General features: G+C 45.6%; 1 pseudogene; it reads left to right on the top strand.

Moving 5' to 3' along the window:
- Positions 1-979: 979 nt before the first annotated feature.
- The window catches only part of LOC140454391 (beta-1,3-galactosyl-O-glycosyl-glycoprotein beta-1,6-N-acetylglucosaminyltransferase 3-like), a 55,643-nt pseudogene continuing 33,176 nt past the window's right edge, over positions 980-23,446 (top strand).

The raw sequence follows: 23,446 nt of genomic DNA, 5'->3' as shown, positions 1-23,446 counted from the left end.
GCAGTATGTCGGGAGTCTGCACTCTGCTGCTGCTGAAAAGGAAAATGGATGCTGAGTTGTTGCAACTGAGAGCATCTGGAGTAGGTTGAGGCCTAGAACATGGAGTCTCTAGCGCTGCAGCCTGCCTGCCTGGAAGCACTTGAACCTGGGATTCTCTGATCCTTTTACTGCCTGGTGGCCTGTATTTTTCCTCAATGAGTTGAAGACTGCTGTAATTGCACCTCGTGCGCAGGGGAGAAAATGCTGAGGATTGGGGCCTACAGCCTGGGCCTTAGGTACTGCAGCTTGGAGGGGACCAGACTTGGGACTTGCTGTCATTGCTGCTGCTGCCCTGAGGAGCCTGATGGTCTGCAATTCTATTCTCTGGTGACTGGGAGATGTGTTTCTGGAGCCTGGATGTCTTCTTCCATTTGGGGATTCTGGCCTGGACACTAATTTCTTGGGGGGGGGGTGCTGAACACTTACAATGAGTGGCTGTGTGTTGGAGTCTGGGACATGAAACTATCTGGAGCCTGGACAATCGCCTTATTGCTGCTGCTTTGTGACTGTAACCTATTTGCTGCCAGTGACTATTGCTCAGGGCACTGGGGAACAATTGCTTTGCACCTGTGGTTTGGGTAGCAGGTCAGGGCATGGTTGCCTGGGTGACTGGACTGGCAGGTCAAGCCTAACAGGACTCTCTCAGTTTCCTTTACTGACTGTTTATGTGAGGGGAGGTGTTGGTCTTGGTTTGGGAGTGGTGATGGCAATCACTGGACTCTGTAAAACAATACCCAGGGTGGGGCCCAGTCATTCTTACGTGGGGGTGGATGCATCTTCCACCTCCCCCACCAGCCCCTCCCAGGGCCTCGTCACCCTTTCCTTATTTAACAAACCAGCTCAGGACGAAATGTTACATTCACCCCAACATGACCATTAAGACCTGTCAGCGGCCTTGGTGGGGCTAGTCTGGTTCCCCACCATTGTCACTACATCAAAGATGTATGGGAAGGCAGTGTTCTTCCTGAAGACTGAGCAGGTGGTGCAACTCACCCTGGAGAAGGGCCTTACTGTCGCTAAGATGCCTGTTGACCCTCTGGAGGTAATATCCCAGAGGGTCATTTTGATGAACATCCTGCCCTTTTTTCCATTTGAGTTACTTCCATCACACCTTTGCCAGCTCAGGAAGATATGTTGGGTATGGTGTCAGTACTGCTTGGTCTGAAGGAGGTCTTTGCTGACCAGGCATTCTGGTCAGTGAAGGCTGTGCGGTGTCATGCTTGCAAGGAGGTGGGACTACTCTGGAGGAATTGGCCTGCTTTGAAGACCGCTGCCAAGTTGGAGAATGGAATACAGTCTTTGCAGGATGCAGGATGTGAGGATGTATGTTTATGATAGACATTGGCGTCCAATCTATCCCATGAAATATAAACAGAAATGTTAAGGAAGGGAAACGAGAAGTCAGAGAATCGGGGAATTTCTGTGTGTGCGTCTGTGTGTGTGTCCGTGTGTGTGTATCTCCGTCTGTGTGTGAGTGTCTTTGTGGTGAGTCTATGTGTGTGTGTCTGTCTGTGTCTGTGTTTGTCAGTGTGTGTCTGTGTATCTGTGTTTGTCAGTGTGTCTGTGAGTGTGTGTGTGTGTTTCTCTGTCTGTGAGTGTGTGTGTGTTTCTCTGTCTGTGTCTGTGTGTGCGTGTCTGTGTCTACCTGTCTGTGTCAGTGTGTGTGTGTGTCTGTTTGTGTGTCTGTGTGTGTGTGGGACTCGATTCCCCTCACTGACCTCTGCATTGGGACTCGACTCCCCTAACTGACCTCTGCACTGGGACTCGACTCCCCTAACTGACCTCTGCACTGGGACTCGATTCCCCTAACTGACCTCTGCACTGGGACTCGATTCCCCTCACTGACCTCTGCACTGGGACTCGAGTCCCAGTGCAGAGGCCAATGAGTTAAGTGGGCAGTAAGAAGGCAGATAGGAAACATGCCTTTACCCATTGAGGCAGAGATGATCAGAGCAGGGAGGGTCCTGTTCGAGCTCTACAGCCATTTGGATAGGCCACAGTTGGAGTATTGTGTACAGTTCTGGTCACTGCACCATGGGATGGATGTGATTGCACTGGAGGGAGGGTAAAGGACATTCACCAGAACATGGGTTGGGCTGCAGCAGTTTCGCTGTGAAGGGGGAGGCTGGATAAGCTCAGGCTGCTTTCTTTAGAGCAGAGATCGGGGTATATAAGACCAAGGGGGATGTGGACTGGGTGAATGGAAAGCAGTTTTTCCCCTTAATCAGAGGGCAATTAACAAAGTGGTGTAATTATAAGCTGAATGGCAAAAGGTTTAGATGGGACATGCCACCCAGAGGATTGTAGGGGCCTGTGCTGCATCGTCCAAGAGGGGAGTTGAGGTAGAAATCCTCAAAACCGTCACAAAGTACTTGGATAAGCACTGAAAGGTCATAACATTCAAGACCATGGAATAAGTGCTGGGGATTGAGACTTGTGTTGCTTTTAGTGTAATTTTGGAGGTACAAACCTGATGGACCAAAGGGGACATTTACCCTGTATGATGCCATCACGCTATTAATTTGAATGTAAGGTTCTGATTTTTGTTTTGTCTTTGTTTTGAGAAAATGTGACCGAGTGGAAGTTCCAGCTGTTGGTGTGGTCTGTATCAGCTTCAGGTTCTGTATTAGAGTGCTAATTCACAGAGAGAATTTCCCAAATCAGTCAGATAACTGAATTAACAAGGAAAGCTGTGGGATAACAGTGTGCAGTGGAACAGCTCTCAAGGAGCTCGACAACATGAGGTATTGAATGAGTGAATAACCTCAGCAGAATCAAAGTCATCACTGAAAAGAATATCAAAAGATATTCAGATATTGATGGGACTGATAGTGAGTGAAATATTGCAAGAATTGTTGTTGAAGACAAATTGGAATCAACATTTGAGACCTAACAGGATCAGATTAATCTAGTCTTTGGGGTATTCAAATACAGACTTAAATCTCAATGATATCATATCATTAAAATAAATGTGTTGTCATTAATTGTTTGTTCAAAATGATAATAAAAATTTGAAGATGTAATCATGGTTTCCCAATGGAGATACCACACAATATAAAACAAAGTCTCTGGAACTGTGTTAGCTCCATCTCCGAGAGAATTCTCCAATTCCGACAGGTTGCCAGCAGCAGGAAGGGAAAGAAACAACGAAATGGATCTTCTCAGAGAAAGGGTGGATCAGGTGTTTGACACCATCCTCGCTGTGGTTGGTGTTCCTGGTAAGTCTTGTAACAAGTTAGCTCATACAAAACTCTGCACTGAATCATCCTTATTCCTGTGGTCACTCCCCTCAACAATAAGTATACCATTTTGGATACTGTTGGGGGGGATGACTTACCAGCGGAAAGCTGTGGGGCACCTGCTACTTAGAAGGGAAGGGGGAAGAGGAGCAGAGCAGTAGTCATTGAGGACTCGACAGTTAGGGGGACAGATAGAAGGTTCTGTGGGTCAAGAGAGACTCACGGTTGGTGTGTTGCCTCCCGGTTGCCAGGGTCCGTGATGTCTCTGATCGTGTTTTTGGGATCCTTCCGGGGAGCGGGGGGAGGGAGAGCAGCCCAATCGTGGTCCACATTGGCACCATTGACATAGATCGGAAGAGAGATGGAACATCAGGGAGCTAGGATGGAAGCTTAGAGCTAGGACAAACAGAGTTGTTTTCTCTGGTTTGCTGCCCGTGCCACGTGAGGAATAGGGAGAGAAAGGAGGTGAGGTGAGGTGAGGAATAGGGAGGTGAGGAATAGGGAGAGAAAGGAGTTGAGCACGTGGCTGCAGGAATGGTGCAGGAGGGAGGGTTTCGGGTTTTTAATAATTGGAGCTCTTTCTGGGTTTGGTGGGACCTCTACAAGCAGGATGGTCTTCATCTAAACCAGAGGGGTACCAATGTCCTGGATGGGAAATTCGCTAAAGTGATTAAGGTGGATTTAAATTAATACAGCAGGGGGATGGGAACCCAAATTGTAAGACAGGTACAGAAGAGGATGAGAGTAGGGAACCTGGATTGAAGTGTGTGTACTTCAACGCGAGGAGCATTCGAAATAAAGTGGGTGAACTGGCAGCGTGGGTTGGTACCTGGGACTTCGATGTTGTGGCCATTACGGAGACATGGATATAGCAGGGACAGGAATGGCTGTTGCATTGTACCTGTCAGGCAGGGAGGAAGATATATCGCACTTGAGCTGTGGTTTACTAAGGAAGTGGAATCCCTGATCAAGAAGAAGAGGAAGGCTTATGTTAGGATAAAATGTGAAAACCCAGTTAGGGCACTTGAGGGTTACAAGGAAGTCAGGAAAGACCTAAAAAGAGAGCTCAGAAGAGCCAGGAGGAGACATGAGAAGTTATTGGTGATAGGATCAGGGTTATCCTTAAGGCTTTCCATAGGTATGTCAGGAATAAAAGAATGACGAGAGTTAAATTAGGGCCAATCAAGCATAACAGTGGGAAGTTGTGTGTGGAGTCAGAGGAGATGGGGAAGCACTAAATAAATATTGTTTGACAGTGTTCACTATAGAAAATGAAAATGTTGGTAAGGAAGATACAGAGATACTTGCATCTAGATTAGAGGAGATTGGGGTTCACAAGGAAGAGGTATTAGAAATACTGCAGAGTGTGAAAATAGATAAGTCCCCTGGGCCAAATGGGATCTATCCTAGAATCCTCTGGGAAGCAAGGGAAGAGATTGCCGAGCCTTTGACATTGATCTTCAGATCATCATTGTCTACAGGAATAGTGCCTGAGGACTGGAGGATAACAAATGTGGTTCCCTTGTTCAAAAATGGTAGTAGAGACAACTCTGGTAATTACTGACCAGTGAGTCTCACTTCAGTTGTTGGTAAAGTGTTGGAAAAGGTTATAAGAGATAGGATTTACAACCATCTAGAAAAGAATAATCTGATCAAGACAGTCAGCACGGTTTTGTGAAGGGTAAGTCGTGCCTAACGAATCTTATTGACTTTTTTGACAAAGTGACCAAACAGATAGATGACAGTAAACCAGTTGATGTGGTGTATATAGATTTCAGCAAGGCGTTCGAGAAGGTTCCCCTCGGTAGGCTATTATTCAGAATGCGGAGGAATCGGATTGTGGGAGATATAGCTTGGTAGTGTCGATGATCAGAGGGATCTTGGTGTCCATGTACACAGATCTTTGAAAGTTGCCACCCAGGTAAATAGTGCTGTGAAGAAGGCATATGGCGTACTGGGCTTTATTGGTAGAGGATTTGAGATCCCGAGTCCTGAGGTCATGTTGCAGTTGTATAAGACTCTGGTGCGGCCTTATCTGGAGTATTGTATACAGTTCTGGTCGCCATACTATAGGAAGGATGTGGAGGCACTGGAACAGGTGCAGAGGAGATTTACCAGGATGTTGCCTGGCTTGGTAGGAAGATCGTATGAGGAAAGGCTGAGGCACTTGGGGCTGTTCTCATTGGAGAAAAGAAGGTTTAGGGGAGATTTGATAGAGGTGTACAAGATGATTCGGGGTTTCGATAGGGTTGACAGTGAGAACCTTCTTCCGCGTATGGAGTCAGCTGTTTCTAGGGGACACAGCTTTAAATTAAGGGGATGTTGGTATAGGACAGATGTTAGGGGTAGATTTTTTACTCAGCGGGTTGTGAGTTCATGGAATGCCCTGCCAGTATCAGTGGTGGACTCTCCCTCTTTATGGTCATTCAAGCGGGCATTGGATAAGCATATAGAGGTTATTGGGCTAGTGTAGGTTAGGTAGGCTTCGGTCGGCGCAACATCAAGGGCCGAAGGGCCTGTACTGCGCTGTATTTTTCTATGTTCTATGTTCAATGTTCTATGTTCTATAGCAGTTTGAATCAGTAATTGGCTTGCTGAAAGAAAACAGAGTTTTGTAGTTGATGGAACATGTTCATCTTGGTGTCCAGTTACGAGCAGCGTACTGCAAGGGTCAGTGTAAGGTTCACTGCTGTTTGTCATTTTCATAAATGACCTGGATGAGGGATTAGAAGGGTGGGTTAGTAAATTTTCAGATGACTCTAAGGTCGGTGGAGTTGTGGATAGTGAAGAAGGATGGAGGAGGTTGCAGAGAGACATTGTTAGGATGCAGAGCTGGGCTGAGAGGTGGCAAATGGAGTTTAATGTGGACAAGTGCGGATGGAGTAATCGGAATGCAAAGCACTGGGCTAATGGTAAGATTCTTGGGAGTGCAGATGAGCAGAGAGATCTTGGTGTCCATGTACACAGATCCCTGAAAGTTGCCACTCAGATTGACAGGGTTGTTAAGAAGGCGTACGGTGTTTTGTCCTTTATTAATAGAGGGATTGAGTTCCGGAACCAGGAGGTTATGCTGCAGCTGTACAAAGCTCTGGTACGGCCACACTTGGAGTATTGTGTACAGTTCTGGTCACCGCATTATAAGAAGGATGTGGAAGCTTTGGAAAGGGTGCAGATGAGATTTACTAGGATGTTGCCTGGTATGGAAGGAATGTCTTACAAAGAAAGGCTGAGGGCCTTGAGGCTGTTCTCGTTAGAGAGAAGGTGGTTGAGAGGTGACTTAATAGAGACATACAAGGTAATCAGAGAGTTAAATAGGGTGGCCAGAGAGAGCCTTTTTCCAAGTATGGGAACGGCAAACACATGGGGACACAAGTTTAAAGTGAGGGGAGATAGGTAGAAGACAGATGTCAGAATTAGTTTCTTTACTCAGAGATTAGTAAGGGTATGGAATGCTTTGCCTGCAATGGCAGTAGATTCGCCAAGTTTAAGTGCATTTAAGTCGTCATTGGCAGGCATATGGACGTACATGGAATAGTGTCGGTGGGATGGGCTTCAGATTCGTATGACAGGGCGGCGCAACATCGAGGGCCCAAGGGCCTGTACTTCGCTGTAATTTTCTATGCTCTATCAACAACTGATAACAATATATTTCCATTTAGGAAGGCAAATCCCACTGTCAGATAATAGTGTCCTCACTGACTGAGTTTGAAGTGAATAGTTTGTCAGTTAGGAGGGTCCTCAGCATTGTGTGTTTCCCGATACTGTGCAGAATGGGAGACCACCTTGATGGAGTTTGGCTGAGCACCGGCCTCTGGCTGGTCTAGAAAGTGTTTCGATGTAAAAACAATGACTGCAGATGCTGGAAACCAGACTCTGGATTAGTGGTGCTGGAAGAGCACAGCAGTTCAGGCAGCATCCAAGTAGCCTTCGCCCACCTCCAACACACTGCATCCACCTGGACACCCCACGCTGGCCTATTACCTGCCCTCGACCTCTTCATTTCCAACTGTCATCGGGACATTAACCGCCTCAACCTGTCTACCTCCCTCCCCCACTCCAACCTCTCACCCTCACAACGCGCAGCCCTCCAATCCCGACCTCACCATCAAGCCAGCGGATAAAGGGGGCGCCGTGGTAGTCTGGTTCACTGACCTCTACACCACTGAAGCCAAACGTCAACTCGAGGATACCTCTTCTTACTGCCCCCTCAAACATGACCCCACCTCCCCCATCACCAAACCATCATCTCCCAGACCATACAGAACCTCATCACCTCAGGAGATCAACCACCCACAGCTTCCAACCTCATAGTCCGGGAACCCCGCACTGCCAGGTTCGACCTCCTTCCCAAGATCCACAAGCCTGACCACCCTGGCCAACCCATTGTCTCAGCATGCTCCTGCCCCACTGAACTCATCTCTACCTACCTTGACACTGTCCTATCCCCCCTAGTCCAGGAACTCCCCACATACGTTCGAGACACCACCCACACCCTCCACCAACTCCAAGACTTCCATTTCCCCAGCCCCCAATGCTTCATCTTCACCATGGATATCCAATCCCTCTACACCTCCATCCGCAAGGATCAGGGCCTCCAAACCCTCTGTTTCTTCCTCTCCAGACGTCCCCAACAGTACCCTTCCACAAATACTCTCATTCGTTTGGCCGAACTGGTCCTCACCGTGAACAATTTCTGCTTTGAATCCTCCCACTTCTTCCAGACCAAAGGGGTAGCCATAGGCACACGTATGGGCCCCAGATATGCCTGTCTCTTTGTTGTTTACGTAGAACAGTCGATCTTCCGTAGTTACACTGGCAACACTCCCCACCTCTTCCTCCGCTACATTGATGACTGCATTGGCGCCACCTCGTGCTCCCGCGAGGAGGTCGAGCAATTCATCAACTTCACCAACACATTTCACCCTGACCTTAAATTTACCTGGACCATCTCTGACACCTCCCTCCCCTTCCTGGACCTCTCCATCTCCATTAATGATGACCGACTTGACACTGACATTTTTTACAAACCCACCGACTCCCACAGCTACCTGGATTACACCTCTTCCCACCCTACTTCTTGCAAAAATGCCATCCCGTATTCCCAATTCCTCTGCCTCCGCCGTACTGCTCCCAGGAGGACCAGTTCCACCACAGAACACACCAGATGGCCTCCTTCTTTAGAGACCGCAATTTCCCTTCCCACGTGGTTAAAGATGCCCTCCAATGCATCTCGTCTCCATCCTGCGTCTCCGCCCTCAAACCCCACCCCTCCAACCGTAACAAGGACAGAATGCCCCTGGTGCTCACCTTCCACCCTACCAACCTTCGCATCAACCAAATCATCCGCCGACATTTCCGCCATCTCCAAACAGACCCCACCACCAGGGATATATTTCCCTCCCCACCCCTTTCTGCCTTCCGCAAAGACCGTTCCCTCAGTGATTACCTGGTCAGGTCCACGTCCCCCTACAATCTACCCTCAAATCCTGGCACTTTCCCCTGCCACCGCAGGAACTGTAACACCTGCACCCATACCTTCTCCCTCACCTCCATCCAAGGCCCTAAAGGAGACTTCCAAATCCATCAAAGTTTTACTTGCACATCCACCAATATCATTTATTGTATCCGTTGCTCCCGATGTGGTCTCCTCTACATTGAGGAGACTGGGTGCCTCCTCCAAGAGCACTTTAGGGAACATCTCCGAGACACCCGTACCAATCAACCACACCACCCCATGGCCCAACATTTCAACTCCCCCTCCCACTCTGCCGAGGACATGGAGGTCCTGGGCCTCCTTCACCACCGCTCCCTCACCGCCAGACGCCTGGAGGAAGAATGCCTCATCTTCCGCCTCGGAACACTTCAACCTCAGGGCACCAATGTGGACTTCAACAGTCTCCTCATTTTCCCCTTCCCCCACCTCACCCTAGTTCTAAACTTCCAGCTCAGCCCTGTCCCCATGACTTGTCCGGACCTGTCCTACCTGCCTATCTCCTTTTCCACCTATCCACTTCACCCTCTCCTCCCTGACCTATCACCTTCATCTCCTCCCCCACTCACCCATTGTACTCGATGATACTTTCTCCCCACCCCCACCCTCCTCTAGCTTATCTCTCCACGCTTCAGGCTCATTGCCTTTATTCCTGATGAAGGCCTTTTGCCCGAAACGTTGATTTCGAAGCTACTTGGATGCTGCCTGAACAGCTGTGGTCTTCCAGCACCACTTACCAAGAAAGGGTTTCGGAAGACCACCCTCTCTCTGTGGTAGTTCACAGCCTGCTATCGGTCAGATGGGTTTTGTGACAACTCACCTCGCAGTGAAACCTGGTGTTTCCCATTCATTGATGGAAAGGGATTGTGTTGGTGCATCTTACTCAGGCAGCTCGCTCCAAATGGGAGTGCAGATACATCAGGGCAATGGGTGGGTTCAGCAGGTCATTAGGAATGTGGAGACAATGGGGGCTGCAGATAGAACATGGTGCTGGAAAAGGCACAGCAGGTCAGGCAGCATCTCAGGAGGAAGAAAGTAGAGGTTTCAAGCAGGGCTGTTCTTCAGGACAGTTACAGTGACCAAAGTTGCATGAATTCAGGTTTTATTCACTGAGGGCTATGTTGTACAAACGTGGACAGCTGGAGGAGTTGGGTCAAATGTTGAAGTCTTCCTGATTGTGGTGTGTATCCAACCTGGTACAATGTGACTGGATTTGCTGCTGAACACCTTCATGGTTCCGATGGTCAGGATGTTCAATCCTGTGCACAAGGGAGAGATTCAATGCCTTATCATTTGTTCATCCATCATATAGAGCCCATCCTTCCTGGACACTGTGGGGTGATTCAATGCTTTGTCCTGTAGTTCATACAGTGTAGATATAGAATTCTGGAGGCAAACTGAACTGTGGAGACTCCAAAACCCAATACAGAAATTTTGTGATCAATGTCCATGTTAGGTTTTTGCTATTCTTTGTTTTCCTGATCCCAGGTGTCTTTGTGTGGATGCTGGGGACTTAGGGGAAATGTCAGCCAGTTAGACTAACCAGTAAAGCAGCTGCTGAACTAAAACCACCTTAGGTACATGACTGTGTTTCTGTGAGTAATCTGCTGCCCATATTCTTCCCGATGTCCTTTAAAAGAGCAAATGATTAATTTAGACAGTGTTTGCTGATGTGGTTCAGATTCTTTAAACTTCATATAACATGGAACAACAATTATCTTTGTGAAATTACCTACAGTCTAGGCTCAGGCACAAAGAATCATTGAGTAATAACTTTTTTTTTTCTCTTACAGTAAGTCTAGTGGTGATTGTAAACTTAGCTTGGGGCAAATGTGGCCTTTCTACATGCACCACTCGCTATCTGGTGGCCATGACAATTTCGGATCTACTGTTCATTGTTGTTTGTATCGTCCTTCACCGATTTAACCGTTATTATTATCCACGATGTTTCCTGCAAATCACTCCTGTTTGTAGTGTTCTCTATGTCCTCAAGCGCTTGACCATTGATTGTTCTGCGTGGTTCACCATTGCTTTTTCCTTTGATCGATTTGTTGCCATTTGTTTACATGAGATGAAAACTAAGTATTGCACAGGGAAAACTGCAACCAGGGTTCTAACAACAATCTGCATCTTCTTTTGTTTAAAGAATATTCCCAACTACTTTGTGTTTTCACCTCGAAAGATGATCAACAATGTTCCATGGTACTGTTCTACCAGGTATACTTATTATCATGACCCTCGGTGGATCAGTTTTAAATATTTTCAGACTTTTTTAACACCAATGTTCCCATTCACTTTTATTCTCTTCATCAACATTCTGACTGTCAGACATATCTTTGAGGCTATTAAGGTGCGGAAGGAACTGAGAGGTCAGAGAAAAACAGAGAATGATCCAGAGGTAGAGAGCAGGAAGAATTCTGTGATTTTACTCTTTGCCATATCTGCCAGCTTCATACTTCTCTGGTTGTTGCATATTTTATATATCTTTAATGCTGGCTATTCCTTGGATTCTGTTTCTTTTGGTCTCTTTGTTCAGATTGGACATATGCTGAGGAACTTAAGTTGCTGCACAAATGCCCTTATTTATGTGGTGACACAGAAACATTTCAGAGACCAGTTAAAGTATGCCGTGACATATCCAGTTAGAACAATAATTCAATTGGTGAATCAATCCAAGTAACTGAGAGCCAACATTAGGGGCAGCAGATAACGGAACGAGGAGTCCACGTGAGGAATGGACCGAAAGGAGAAGGAGGAGCAGCAACATGATAACACTCCTTTCCTCATGGGCAAGGACTGACTCCATCTGAGGGGCAAAATGACAGAGACTGGAGGGGTAAAGAGACATCTGTCCTATATCTATCACCCCTCAATTTAAAGTTATGTCCCCTCGTATAAAGTGCTGTTAGTACTGAGCAACAATTAGTAGGAAGTGAGACAAAAAAAGCAAAACCAAAAGATGAATTAGATATGCACAAAAGCGACATTCATGTCAAGTAATCTGTTCACAGTGAGTGAAGTGGGGAGAAAAATAAATGATATGGAGGAAGGTGAGTGTTAGATGAGATGAGATGAGATTGCTCAGAGTATGGAAGCAGGCCATTTGGCCCAACCAGTCCACACTGACCCCCTGAAGAGTAACCCACCCAGACTCATTCCCCGATATTTACCGCTGAGTAATGCACCTAACACTGTGGGCAATTTAGCATTACCAATTCACCTGACCCGCACATCTTTGGATTGTGGGAGGAAACTGAAGCACCCTGATGGAACACACGCAGACACAGGGAGAATGTGCAAACCCCACACGGACAGTCACCTGAGGCTGGAATGTAATCGTTCATTGCAGGCCAGAGAGGGAAATGCAAAGACAGGCCCCTGTCCTCACTGAATTCTCTGAGCCACACATCTGGGCAAACTAACAAAAAAAATGAGAAGTTTAAAAGAGGAAATAACATCGTGTCAGGACTCTGTGTCTTTTGATTGCACATTTATATTCAACAATAGCAAACTTAGATTCCATTCAATTCCTCACGGTGAACATAGAACACAGAACATTACAGCGCAAGACAGGTCCTTCAGCCCTCGATGGTGGTGAGTATACTATTGTTGCAGGTAGGCCTTCCATGCCCCTACTAGTCTCTGAGTAAAGAAACTACCTCGGACATCTGTCCTATATCTATCACCCCTCAATTTAAAGTTATGTCCCCTCGTATGCACAAATGCCATCTGAAGTAAAAGGCTCTCACTGTCTACCTTATCTAACTCTCTGATTATCTTATATGTCTCAATTAGGTCGCCTCTCAACCTTCTTGTCTTGACTGAAAACAGCCTCAAGTCCCCCAGCCTTTCCTCATAAGACCTTCCCTCCATATCAGGCAATCCTAGTAAATCTTGTCTGAAACCTTTCCAAAGGTTTCACATCCTTCCTATAATGCAGTGACCAAAACTGTACACAGTACTCCAAATGCAGTCGCACCAGAGTTTTGTACAGCTGCAACATGACCTTGTGGCTTCAAAACCCAATCCCTCTACCAATAAAACCTCACACACCATATGCCTTCTTTAAACCTTATCAACGTGGGTGGCAACTTTCAGGGGTCTTTGTCTATGGACACTGAGATCTCTGCTCATCTACACTCCCAATAATCTAATCATTAGGCCAGTGCTCTTTATTCCTGTTACTCCTTCCAAAGTAAATCACCTCACACATTCCCACATTAAACTCCATTTGACACCTCTCAGCCCAGCTCTGCAGTTTATCTATGTCCCTCTGTAACCTGCAACATTGTTCAGCAATGTCCACAACTCCATCGACATTAGTGGTATCCACAAATTTACTAATGCATCCTTCTGTGCCCTCTTCCAGGTCATTTATAAAATGACAAACAGCAATGGACCCAACACAGGTCCTTGCAGTACACCATTAGTAACTGAATTCCAGGATGAACATTTACCATCAACCATCACCCTCTGTCTTCTTTCAGCTCACCAATTTCTGATCCAACCCACTAAATCACCCTCAATCCCATGCTTCCATATTTTTTTGAAATAGCCTACCCTGGGGAACCTTATCAAACGTCTGACTGAAATCCATATCCACCACATCAACAGCTTTACCTTCCTCCATCAGTTTGGTCACTTTCTCAGTTTGTGAGGCATGGTGCCTCAGTGGTTAGCACTGCTGCCTCACAGCACCAGGGTCCTAAGTTTGATTCCAGCCTCGGGCTACTGTCTGTGTGGAGTTTGCACATTCTCCCCGTGTCTGCGTGGGTTTCCTCCGGGTGCTCCGGTTTCCTCCCACAGGTCCAAAGATGTGCAAGTCAGGTGAATTGGCCATGCTAAAATGCCCATAATGTTAGGTGCATTAGCCAGAGGGAAATGGGACTGAGTGGGTTACTCTTTGGAGGGTCGGTGTGGACTGGTTGGGCTGAAGGGCCTATTTCCACACTGGAGGGAATCTAATCAATAACTCTCCAAAGTTCCATAACAATACAACAGCAAATAAAACAGTAATTGCTCTTCCTGGAATTTGAGGAAATCACCTCAAACACGTAAAACACCTCAAAAATGCAGCAAGTGTTACAGCCAGAAATCTTAGCAGGACTTATACACTTAGTAGTAAGGTCCGAGTGAGTGTTGCTGAACAAAAAGACCTTGGAGTACAGGTTCATAGCTCCTTGAATGTGGAGTCACAGGTAGATAGGATAGTGAAGGCGGCATTTGTTATGCTTCCCTTTATTGGTCAAGAGTATTGAGTACAGGGGTTGGGAGGCCATGTTGCAGTTGTACAGGACATTGATTAGACCACTTTAGGAATATTGGGTGCAATTCTGGTCTCCTTCCTTTTGGAAAGATGTTGTACTGGAAAGGGTTCAGAAAAAATTTACAAGGATATTGCCAGGGTTGGAGGATTTGAGGTATAGGGAGAGGTTGAATAGGCGAGGGCTGTTTTCCCTGGAGTGTTGAATGCTGAGGGATGGCCTGATAGAGGTTTATAAAGTCATGAGGGGCATGGATCGTTTAAGTAGACAAGGTCTTTTCTCTGGAATGGGGGAATCCAGAACTCGAGGGCATAGGTTTAGGCTGAGAGGGGAAAGAGAGAAAAGAGACCTAAGAGATAACTTTTTCACTCAGAGGGTGGTACGTGTATGGAATGAGCTGCCAGAGGAAGTGGTAGGGGCTGGTACAACTGCAACATTGAAAAGGCATCTGGATGGGTATATGAATAGGAAGGGTTTGGAGGCATATGAGCCAGGTGCTGGCAGGTGGGACTAGACTAAATTGGGATATCTAGTCAGCATGGGCGAGTTGAAGCGAAGGGTCTGTTTCCATGCTGTACATCTCTATGACTATGACTCAATAAAGGAGAAGTAGCAATGACTTGCCTCTCACAAAACCGTGTAGAATATCCCTAATTAATTGTTTCCTTTCCAAATGATTATAAGTCCTATCTCTTGTAAACTTTTTGAACACTTTACCCACAGTGAAATAAGGTTCACTGATCTATAATTACCAGGGTTGACCCTACTTCCCTTCTTGAACAAGGGGACAACATTTGCTGTCCTCCAGTCTTCTGGCACTATTCCTGTCGACATTGATGATATAAAGATCAAAGCCAAAGGTTCTACAATCTTCTTGCTGGCTTCCCAGAGAATCCTAGGATAAATCCCATCCAGCTCAGGGGACTTAGCTATTTTCACCCTTTCCAGACTTGCTAACCTCTTCTCTTTGTGAACCGCAGTCCTGTCTAGTCTAGTACTCTGTATCTCAGCGTTGTCTTTTTCCAGAGCGAAAACCGGTGAAAAATATTCATTTAGTGCTTCTTCTATATCCTCAGACCCCATGCACAACTTCCCACTACTGTCTTTCATTGGTCCTAATCTTATTGTAGTCATTCTTTTATTGCTGACATATCTGTAGAAAGCTTGAGGGCTTTCCTTGATCCTATCTGCCAATGACTTCTCCTATCCCCTCCTGGCTCTTCTTAGTTCTCTCTTTAGTTCTTTCCTGGCTAACTTGTAACTCTCAAGCATCCTAACTGAGCCTTCCCGTCTCATCCTAACATGAGCCTCCTTCTTCCGCTTGACAAGAGATTCAACTTCCTTTGTAAACTACAGCTTCCTGAGCCAACCACTTCCTTCCTGCCTGATAGGTACGTAGTTATCAAGGACATGCAGTAGCTGTTCTTTGAATATGCTCCACATTTCAATTGTGCCCATTCCCTGCAGTTTCCTTCCCCATTCTATGCATCCTAAACCTTGCCTAATCATATCATAATTGTCTTTCTACCAGCAATAACTCTTGCCCTGTAATATATACCTATCCCTTTCCATTGCTAAAGTAAACATAAATGAATTGTGGTCACTATCAAAGTGCTCACCTACCTCCAAATCTAAGGCCTGGCCGGGTTCATTACCCAGTACCAAGTCCACTGTGGCATCGCCCCTTGTTGGCCTGTCTACATACTGTGTCAGGAAACCCTCCTGCACACATTCGACAAAAACTGATCCATCTGAAGTACTCAAACTATAGTATATCCAGTTAATATTTGGGAAGTTGAAGTCCCCCATAATAACGACCCTGTTACTCTGACTCCTCTCCAGAATCATCTTTCCTCAACATCTTTCCTTTCCTTGACAATCTGGAACTGTTAGGAGGCCCATAGACAACACCCAACATGGTGACCTCTCCTTTCCTGTTTCTAACCTCAGCCCATTCTACCTCAGTAGATGAGTCCTCAAATGTCCTTTCTGCCACTATAATACTGTCCTTGACTGACATCGCCACGCCTCCCCCTCTTTTACCATCTTCTCTGTTGTTACTGAAACATCAGAACCCCAGAACCTGCAACAACCGTTCCTATTCCTGTTTTATCCATGTCTCCAAAATGGCCACGATATCGAAATCCCAGGTACCAACCCATCCTGCAAGTTCACCACCTTATTCCGGATGCCCCTAACATTGAAACCATTTTCCTGCTGGCTGGTGGACTCTTGCGACCATGAAACCATATTTCTGACCTCACTACTCTCACCCTCCTGGACATTGTAACTACAATTTCGGTTCCCATCCCCCGGCTGAATTCGTTTCAACCGTCCTGAAGAGCAATATCAAATTTCCCCTCCCCCAAGGATATTGAACCCCTCTCGTTCAGGTGTACACCATCCTGTCTGTAGGATGTACACCTGGTTCAGGTGTACACCACCTACCCCAGAATAAGTTCCAATTATTTCGGTATCCAAAACCCTGCCTCCTGTGTCATTAATCACATGTTCAACTCCTCTCTCTCCCTACACCTCGCCTTGCCAGCACTTGGCACGGGCAACAAACCAGAGATAACAACTCTGTTAGTTCTAGCTCCAAGCTTCCACCCTACCTTCCTGAATTTCTGCCTTAAATGCCCACTCCTTTCCCTACCCATGTCATTAGTGCCTCTGTAGACCACACCTTTGGACTGCTCCCCGTCACCCTCAAGGGGGTCCTTATGGGTGGCAAAGTGACTTCGTGGTTAGCACTGTCACCTCACAGCACTCAGGGCCCGGGTTCAATTCCAGCCTTGGGCGATGGTCTGTGTGGAGTTTGTACATTCTTTCTGTGTCTGCATGTGTTTCCTCCAGGTGCTCCAGTTTCCTCCCACAATCCAAACATGTGCAGGTTAGGTGACTTGGCCATGCTTATTTGGCCATAGTTTTCAGAGATGTGTAGGTTAGGTGCACGAGTTAGGGGTAAATATAGGATAATAGGGTAGGGGAATGGGTCTGGGTGGGTTACTCTTTGGAGGATCAGTGTGGACGTGTTGGACAGAAGAGCCTGTTTCCACACTGTAGGAATTCTATGATTCGATGATTCCAAAAACACGATCCAAGACATCATGAACCCTTGCATCTGGGAGGTAACACGCCAACCGTGAGTCTCTCTCGTTCCCACAGAACGTTCTGTCTTTCCCCCGAACTATGGAGTCCCCAATGACTAATGCTCTGCTCATCTTCCCCCTCCCTTCTGAGCAACAGGGACAGACTCTGTGTCAGAGACCTCTACCCCATGACTTACCCCTGGTTAGTTGCTCCCCCCCAACAGTATCCAAAATGGTCTGCTTGTTATTGAGGGGAACGGCCGCAGGGGATCCCTGAACTGCCTGCTCGTTCCCTTTTCATCCCCTGACTGTAACCCATCAGCCCTTTTCTTGTACCTGAGTTGCAACTACCTCCCTGTAACTCCTCTCATTAACTCTCCTGCCTCCAGAATGATTCAAAGTTTCTCCGCTCCAGCTCTAGATCCCTAAAGGGTTTTTCAAGGAGCTGCTGTTAGGTGCACTTCCCACAGATGGAGTCAGCAGGGTGTTATAACACGGAATAAACCCCTCTGTTAATTTAAACCCAGCAGACAGACATGTTCACATCTTGCTGTAACCCGTTAAATTGCAAGAGGCAAAGGATCATCCCAGTTTTCGCTACTTCAAATAAAAATTCACTATTTTATTCTTTAAGTTCAACAGAGAATGTTAGACAACTATTTACAACTCCTTTTTCTTAAACCTGTCTTTTACCGCCCACTCCACAATACTGGGCTGATTAAAAAAAACTCAATGAAGTTTTAAAAAAAAAGTTACATTTCAAAACCAGTCAGCTTTGTTGATTCTCCTTTTGTCGACTTTCCTCTGTTTAGGTCGGTTTTTCTTCGGTCTTCTTCTGCACAGCGTTTCTTACGGACAGGTACCTTTCAGAGAGCAATTCGATGAGCAGTCTATTCTAGTTGGGGTTCGTGACAGTGCTCCCCTGAACTGTTCAAAATGTCTGGTTTTATCCACCAAAATATCGGATCATTTTATTGGTGTGTTGTTATCAAAATACGAAATTCAAACTCGATTGGATTTTGGTATCTGGGACAGAATTTAAACTGATTGGTCGAATTTGAAATTGTTATTGTTCCATGGCAATGCAACTGCAGCTATTTGTTTCAACCAAGTGTTACATTTTTAAATTGTTCAGAACTCTCTGTGCTTTCAGTCAGGCCTTGCGAGCTTCCTCTCTCTCTTAAAGGTACAGGACACACCGACATCTTCATAACACCTCCCCCTTAAGAAAAAAATGAACCATCACAATGAAAATTAGCTTCATTTTTTTCTCTATTTCCGAACCACATTACCATGACATACATATGACGTTAACCGAAGTTCATATTAACTTCTTCCCATATATATATAAAACATTGAATAGACACCAATACATTATTAGTTAAATCCGCGATACCGTATCTGTGATTACATTCTTTGTCAAACGGAACATGTACGATTTTTAAATTAAAAGTCTGTCACATAAGACTCCTATGAAATAGTCTCATTTCCTTGTCTTTAAAGCTTTCCAAGAATGAAAGAGTATTGTGATCCGTGTGTACAACCCTCTCTGACACATTGTTTGTGATATTCACATTAAAATGTCATAAGGCCAGTACCAAACTCAATAGTTCCTTTTTGAACATAAAGTATTTTGTCTGGTGGGTGTTGAGTTTCTTTGAAAAGTAACCACCTGGCAGTTCAATCCCATCCTTATCTTCCTGTAGCAGTACAGCTCCAACTCCTGTGTCACGAGCATCGATGGCAACTTTGAAAGGTATTGAAAGGTTTGGTGTCGCTAAAACTGGTGTGATGGTTAACATTGCTTTGAAATGGCCGAAAGCCTCCTGGCATTGTTCTGCCCACCAAAACGCTGTGTTACTCTTCAGCAAATTGGTAAACAGTGCCACTACACTGCTGACGTTTGGAACAAACTTCTGAAAGAATCTGCTTCGTCCCAAGAATTGTTGCACCTCTTTGTTTGAGGTTGGATATGGAAATTCCTTGATGGCCTTCGTCTTTGCATTCCATGGGGGTCAACCTTCCATGACTGATGTTACATCCTAAGAATGTCACCTCTGCTTGCGCAAATTCAGTGTTATTGAAGTTTGTTACCAGTTTTGCTTCTCGTAGTCATTCAGAGTTCTGCCAACTGTACCATGTGCCTTTTCCAGGACTTACTAAAGATCACTACATCATCCACAGAGACTGCACAGTCTGTGAACCCAGCCACAACTTTGTTCAGGAGTCTTTGGAATGTGGTGGGTGCATTATTCATTCCAAAAGGCATCGCGTTGAATTGATGTAGCCCATTTGGGGTTATAAACACAGAAATTTCTATCACCGTCTCTGACAAAGGTAACCATGCAGTAAGTCTAACTTTGTGATGTAACTGGCTTGTCTGATATGAATCCGATTTTGTAACGGTGTTCACCTTCCGATAATCCACAAAAAATCCCATTTGGTCTGGGAACTGAGACGATCAGCAAACTCCACTCACTCTGGCTCTGTTCAATGCTGTCCTTGTCAAGCATGGCCTCCACCTCCATCTGGACCTGTCTGGCTTTGAAAAGATTAAGTTGTTTTATCAGAACAGTATTCCCTATGTCCAGTTCATGTACAACAGTATTAGTCCTCTCCATCTGATTCTCACATATGTCTTCAAACTGCAGTAGCAAACCTTTCAACTGAGCCCCTAGACCGACAGCTCACTAACCTGTCCAACTCCTCGAGGATTTCTTCATTTTTTAACATATTTTGAGGCACATCAAAATTCACAATATCTGGATTTGATTCCTCGCTCTGTGGGGCAGTAACTAACATCCATTTCTCCTGATCTTTCTCTCGACCATAATGAGGTTCCAACATGTTCACATGACATCCCCAGTACAGTTTTTCTCCTATCTGCCATCTTTACTAGATAGATCACCTGACTTAACTTTTTCTCAATCTGATAGGTCCCACTAAACCTGGTTTTGAAGGGATCGCCCTATTGATTGTGACAATACTAACACATCCTCCCCTCGGGAAAACGTCTGAGTCTCAGAGTTTTTAACCTGCAACCTGCTTCATTCTACGCTGTGCCCTCTTTACGTGCTGTTTAGCTAAATCATCGACTCGATTTAGTGTCTCCATCACCTCTGATACGTAATCTAAGTGTGAGATCTCCGACTTTGGTCCTGTCAATTTCTCCTTGATTAATTTCAAACAGCCTCTCACTTCACATTGAATATAAACTCGAAGGGAGTAATATGAGTAGATTTATTTGGGGCAAACAATATGAATGGGATACCTTTACCCCAGTCATTCGGGTAATCCTGACAGTATGTTGTCAACATGGTCTTCAAGGTCTGATACCACCTTTCTGAAGCTCCCTGGGATTCAGGATGATATACACTGGGATTAACATGCTGTATGCCGAAGCTATCTGTAACCTCCTTAAACAGCTAAGCAGTAAAATGTGACCCTGGATCCAACTGAATCTCTCTGGGTAGCCCATACCGTGTGAACAAAGCTACTAACTCTTCTCCCACCTTTTTTGCCTTGATACTCCGTCATGGAATTGCATCCGGAAATCTGGTAGACACATTCATTATGGTTAACATGTACTGGTTCCCACTTTTAGTTTTCGGGAGGGGACTTACACAATCAATTACAACCCACGCGAAAGGGAATTGGCAACAGAGGGACTGGTTTTGTTCCGACCTGGGGCTTACCGACCATTTGGCATGTATGACACGTACAGCAAAAGTTAACCACATCATTGTGCATTCTAGGTGAATAAAAATGTTTTTGTACCTTAGCCTGAATCTTTCATACTCCTCGGTGACCTCCTACAGGAAGTTCATGTGCTCACCGTAACACTTCCTGTCTGTATGCTACCGGTAACACAACCTGGTGCACTTTGGCCCATTTCTCCTCTACACTAACCTGCCGTGGTCTCCATTTCGATCTGAGAATTCTATCTTTCAGATAATAACCCTTAGGAATACACTCTGCCTCCTTTTCGGAGTAAACATCCACACATATATCTTTTATTGCCTTGTCTTGCTGTTGCAAGTCCCTTACCCTTTCAGGACTAAACGCTTCTGTCTGACCCTCTGCCTGTTCAGGTTTTTCTGCACCATTACATCAAACAGGGTATCCACCAACTGAACCTCAACTCCTTCATCTTTCTCTTCAGTTTTTTGCTTTTTGTTGTGACTTATGTCAGTGGGATCTTGTTACTACACAATCTGGGAAAATATCAGGATATTTTTCTTTTAACTCCTCAGTTTCTTGATCTTCCTTGGGCTTCACCACAAGAAGGGATGTCACTCCCACCTTGGATCCTGCCAAATCATTCAGAAGAACAAACTGAATTCCTGGAACCAACACTCTGTCAAACTCTGACTGTTACTCTCCCAGGTAAAACCAAGAACTGCAGATACTGGAAACCAGAGTCGAGATTAGACAGTGGTGCTGGAAAAGCACAGCAGATCAGGCAGCATCCGAGGAGCAGGACTGTTAATCTCCCAGTCTTGAGTTGGCACTGCAACCTGATCTTACATCAGGGACTGTTACATTTCTGTCTGTCTATCCCACAGATTACCAAACTCTCGGGTAACAGATCAGGAAGTGTACAAATTCGCTCATCTCTTACCATTCGAGACTGGTTAGATTGTGTATTTCTCAAAATTATAATTTCTTGTTCTTCTCCCCCTGTTCTCTCAGAGTAACCTTTACCCACAAAGATGAATTCTTTGTAGAGATCAGATACTAACTCCATACCCAGCCCCTGCCTCGGCTGTGCACTCTCCTTCAGCTCCTCGGCTCTTCTTGGGGTCTCCTTTACTACCTTCACTAAGGCCACTGGCTCAGCTCCTTTTACCACATCTTTTCCCACAATGCCTTTCTTCAACAACCAGCACTGTGACTTTACATGTGTCACCTTCCCACAGTGGGAACACCTGAGGCCTTTCACCTCCTTTCCACCATCTTGGGCTTGTTTTCGAACCTGTGGGAAATATTTACATGTTCTCTACTTTTTATTTCCTCGTGCAGAATCTCCCCTTCTCCCAAAGTCTATCCCACACAGGGCGAAATTCTGCCCAGAAACTTCTCATATACACCAATATGTATTCATCTGCTAATCCTGCTGCACATCTCACTTCCTGAACTTTCTGTTCTTCCACACGAATTCTTACCATCTCTGGAAGTGAGTTTTTAAACTCCTCCAGCAGAGTAATTTCTCAGAGCCTCATAGGTCTCATCAATCTTAAGGCTCACATCCATCTATCAAATTGATTATGTTTCATTCTTTCAAACTCAACTTAAATTTGATGTGGTTCCTTCTTTATGTTTCTGAACTGCTGTCTGCACGCTTTTGGGACCAATTCATAAGCACTCATAGATTCATAGAGATGTACAGCATGGAAACAGACCCTTCAGTCCAACCCGTCCATGCCAACCAGATATCCCAACCCAATCTAGTCCCACCTGCCAAGACCCGGCCCATATCCCTCCAAACCCTTCCTATTCATATACCTATCCAATGCCTCTTAAGTGTTACAATTGTACCAGCCTCGGCCACAACCTCTGGCAACTCATTCATACACGTACCATACTCTGTGTGAAAAAGATGTCCCTTCGGTCTCTTTTATATCTTTCCCCTCACCCAAAGCCAATGCTCTCTAGTTCTGGACTCTCCAACCCCAGGGAAAAGACTTTGTCTATTTATCCTATCCATGCCCTTCAGATAGATTCTCATCAGATCTCGATCAGTCAACCAGAAGGGGGAACCCACCGCAGAGGAACACAGGACTGTTCTCAAAGGAACGGGACATGTCTTCCCAGCAATCGATGGTGCCTACCCTGCTGGTGATGATGGCCATCCCAGACGAGCACCCAAATTGTGAGAAACAGACCTCATGTACCAATAAATTTCAGTCTGAGTCAAATCCTGAAGCAGCGAATTTTATTGAAACGTTCTTGCAAGACGGGTGTCTAACAACTAGGCACCCGATCCAAAAATTACTCCACAATTTATCCAGTTTAATTGAGTCTCTCTCGGTATAGAACACAGAACATTACAGTGCAGTACAGGCCCTTCAGCCCTCGATGTTGCGCTAACCTGTTATACCAATCTGAAGCCCATCTAACCTACACTATTCCATGTCCGTCCATATGCTTGTCCAATGACAACTTAAATGTACTTAAAGTTGGCGAATCTACTACTGTTGCAGGCAAAGCATTCCATACACTTACTACTCTCTAAGTAACGAAACTCCCTCTGACATCTGTCCTATATCTATCACCCTTCAATTTAAAGTGATGCCGCCTTGTGCTCGCCATCACCATACT

Source organism: Chiloscyllium punctatum, chromosome 29, assembly GCF_047496795.1.
Source record: "Chiloscyllium punctatum isolate Juve2018m chromosome 29, sChiPun1.3, whole genome shotgun sequence".
Lineage (NCBI taxonomy): Eukaryota > Metazoa > Chordata > Chondrichthyes > Orectolobiformes > Hemiscylliidae > Chiloscyllium > Chiloscyllium punctatum.
Note: the sequence above shows the minus strand (reverse complement) of the source record. Positions and strands in the feature narration are given on the sequence as shown.